This window comes from Schistocerca serialis, chromosome 8, assembly GCF_023864345.2.
Source record: "Schistocerca serialis cubense isolate TAMUIC-IGC-003099 chromosome 8, iqSchSeri2.2, whole genome shotgun sequence".
In the NCBI taxonomy this organism is placed as follows: Eukaryota; Metazoa; Arthropoda; class Insecta; order Orthoptera; family Acrididae; genus Schistocerca; species Schistocerca serialis.
The window spans coordinates 497,801,062-497,805,061 of NC_064645.1; the positions used below are offsets into that span (position 1 = coordinate 497,801,062).

The 4,000-nt window shown below is 44.0% G+C and overlaps 1 non-coding gene across 1 annotated transcript; it reads left to right on the forward strand.

Annotated features, from left to right (window-relative positions):
- Window positions 1–3,711: 3,711 nt before the first annotated feature.
- Window positions 3,712–3,786, forward strand: Trnas-gga (transfer RNA serine (anticodon GGA)). Its single transcript has one exon. It is a non-coding gene; the product is annotated as a tRNA-Ser (tRNA).
- Window positions 3,787–4,000: the final 214 nt, after the last annotated feature.

Consider the following 4,000-nt stretch of genomic DNA (forward strand, 5'->3'; position numbering starts at 1 on the left):
GTAGCCAGGCTAGATATGGTGGGGGGGGGGGGGGGGGGGGCTGCCATCTTTCGGCCTCATGAACTGCTACTAATTTTTGATCAAAATTTATTTCCTCTAGACTTTGGTAAGCATAGCACCTAAGTACAATGCTGCTTATGTTTCTTTTGGGTGTTTCCTCCCCTAGGAACGATGACTTCACTGTATCTAAGGGCTTTTCTTGCCTTCCTCAAGACTGTCTGATCTGAAGCCTTCAGAGGCGCCTCGTTGAGGACTGCTCTTCGTCTGGTCCCAGCCCTTCAACCTGACAGGTTGGATGACCCTGACAGGAGCTTAAGTTCCCCCAGCATGACATAACGGGACAAGCAAACATCCTCACCACGGCAAGGCAAGGCACTGACAACAAAGTGCTCAACATATCATTTGACATTTCTGCTGTCAATAAAACACTGAAAAATAAAGTTAGAAAAGACACAAAAACCAAGTTTTATAAGGTAATGGTCGCCTCCACATTGCTCTAGGAAGTGAAACTTCGATAACTACTAAGAAGCAAGAAAGCAGAATTCATGTGGCGGAAATGAAATTTCCAAGGAGAATAAAGGATTGCACAAAGTTAGATAGACTAAGAAACTAACAAATAAGCTGGCTGGATACTTAGAAGACGGAAGAGGCTGCAAGCCTGTAGCCTAGACCATGATGAAAGGAGAAGAATAAGATGTAAGACTGGGGCTATCATACGTCCGGGTTTCCCCAGATTTGTCCCAGTTTTCAGGGCGTCCGGGACGGTCCTGTGTGTGTGTGGGGGGGGGATTATACAAGTCCGGTGTAAACTCGGACATTTTTGTGCCTGGAGAAATTCGACTGATTTGAAATATAATAGATCTTTGATATAGTTAAAAAATGAGGACGGTTGCATAAATAGTTTCCTTCACTTCATATTGAAAAATCTGTGGCAAGCAAGCTTAGGCGCACTCGTATACACATAATTTCCAAATTTATTTAGTGAAAAAAATGACGATCACACGCACGGCGATGTCGCGGAGCCACCCAGATGGTTGTGCGTAGGGAAACCAATCTTGCAAATGTACATTTCACTCCGCATGTTCGCGGCGCGAAACATATCTCGATAGTGCACTGCACAGACTTAACGTTAGTCTGTATCATTTATACTCGTTAAGATTTGTTAACTCATCACGGTTTTGTTTGTTTCTTTAATTATACATGTGCCAATAATCACCGACAAGCTTATCGTAGACAGACTGTATGAGCCCAGCAAAATAATCCGATTTGACCCAAACGTTCCATGGTTTTTGAAGCCTTTGCCGGCGTCGCCAGTAAGTTATGGCAGGGCTATGTAAGAATATATCTAGGTGGCAGTACAGTCGAGATGATGCCGCATCTTGGTCCCCAAGATCAGTCCTCAGTCCTCTGGACTTCTCTGTCTGTAGTCGCCTCAAAAATGGTGTGCACAGCATCATTATTTTTGACATCAGTGGCGGCTCGTAACGGTCAATTGAAATTAAATCGCAACCGACTGTGTTTTCAGACGTTTTAGCTTCTAAAATCGTGTAGTTTCACTCCTGTAAGCTTTCCCATAAAGATTGTTTTGTGTGCGGTGCGATAATGCAGCATTTTATCAAATGGTGTCTTGTATGAAGATATGTAAAACTACCATTGGCTACTGTAAACTGTCACAAGTAATCGTAGTAGTTTTTCTAATAGCTTTCGTGAGTTAAGATCAACCGTGTTACCTGTATGCTAGGTGTGTTGCATACCTACCGGGCGTTCTTTCGATCGCTTTGTTTGTGTATGCGATCAGTGTCTAGATTCCCATAAAAACAAGAAGCTGTAAACCGTTTAGAAACTGAGTGAGCATATGTAAAGGATGCGTAACCTACGGAACATTTCTGTTCTATGTGATTATCCACCTGTCTGTTACTTAAAAGTAAACAGCATTTATAGCAAAATTAAAACTGTCAGTATTTAATTAAGATATTTAAATAGTGTTGATTTTTAACATGAAACAGAGCGATGTTATAGCAAAAATAAAATCAGACTATACAGATTTATCACATAGCGTTAGAAAACGCAACTTCCTCAAAAGAAGATAAATTAAAAAAAAAAAGCAAAACAAAAACATATTAAACATCGCTTCAATGCCTCGTTGGGCTAATATAAACATGTTTATGTTATCTGTAAACAACTTTCGTATTTATGAATAATGACAGAATACTCTTGGCTTTGATCACGGTGACGGACGTTCCATTGAGTACAAAAAACCAAAAAATTATATACATTTTTATGATTATGCATTTAAAACTGTATTCCATCAAAAGTAGTTGCTTTGGTTACATAAAAGGGCAGAAGCTATATGATCAACTAATTTTTATTACTTATAAAATTTAATTTATGATTTTTGAAGGATATAGAATACACAGTGGACTAAACTGAACGAAGTGTGGTGCTAATTACGTGCAAAACAAATAAATAAAAAACAAAGAGATGTCGTCAGCTCCCAGTTTGTCTCTCACACGTTCATTTACGTTTCTTTCACTATCAATTCTATCAATGCTACCGCTAATACTGCCGGCCTGGTGGCCGAGCGGTTCTAGGCGCTTCAGTCCGGAACCGCGCGACTGCTACGGTCGAAGGTTCGGATCCTGTCTCGGGTATGGATGTGTGTGATATCCTTAGGTTAGTTAGGTTTAAGTAGTTCTAAGTTCTAGGGGACTGATGACCTCAGATGTTAAGTCCCATAGTGCTCCGAGCCATTTGAACCGCTAATACTACCATTTAATACCTCATTTATGTATTACACCAAAACGATCGAAGCGTAGGTTTGGTAGAGCGTAACTCTAAGTAATAAATCCTTACATTTTCTTGTGTACTGCGACCTACTGTTTTGCATAGCTCGCAAATGAATGGAAGATAATACTGCGCTAGGCTTTAGATGGCGGACTGAATCCATTTTTTTGTCCTGAGGAGTTGTCTAATTCGCAGAGAAGGTATAATATTCGGTTACAGAGCCACCCTTGGAACTGCTCGCTAATATGTTCGAGTCCATAATGGGAGTAACGCTGAGTACGCCAGCCTCGTTTCTCAGTCCACACGCGTCGGTCTGTTAATTAAAACTTCCATATGCAGTGGAATAAAGTGTCGCTGTGGCGGCAGCAGACAAAATCTCCGTCTCCGGCGCTTGTTAAGCACGGTGCCGTGAAGACTGGCGCGCTCAGTTTGCGACTCCGACACCGGCAAGGAGAGCACGCCACACCGGCTGGCGGCCGACCCATCGCAGCTGCGCGACACGCGGAAAACGAGAGGCGACTCTAAGGCGGATTAGGACGCAGATTAGGCGTCGCGCTCAGCCGCGCGTGGCCGGCGTCTCGCGGGAACCCACCGCTGACGTCACGTCGCAACTGGCTGGGCTGGCAATCTGTGTGCATCACCAGCGGGGCGACTACCTTACAGGGAGGCTCTGTAGTGTTCCTCGCTACCGAACTGTCTGAAAGTCAAGCATTTCACGGAAACGAGAGGAAACGCAGGAGATCAAGAGCCAGTTGCGGATCAAGGTTTGGTTCTCTTCCAACTCCCCTCCAAATGCAAATTACCATTATTCTAGAATGAAATTTTCACTCTACAGCGGAGTGTGCGCTGAGAGAGCTTCTGTGAAGTTTCGAAGGTAGGTGACGAGGTACTGGTGGAATTAAAGCTGTGTGGGCTGGGCTTGAGTCGTGCTTGGGTAGCTCAGTTGGTAGAGCACTTGCCCGGGAAAGGCAAAGGCCCCGAGTTCGAGTCTCGGTCCGGCACACAGTTTTAATCTGCCAGGAAGTTTCATTTCATTCTAGAAACATCGCCCAGGCTGTGGCTAAGCCATGTCTCCGCAATATCCTTTCTTCCAGAAGTGGTAGTTCTGCAAGGTTCGCAGGAGAGCTTCTGTGAAGTTTGGAAGGTAGGAGACGAGGTACTGATGGAATTAAAGCTGTGAGAACGGGGCTTGGTCCGGCCGAAGTGGCCGTGCGGT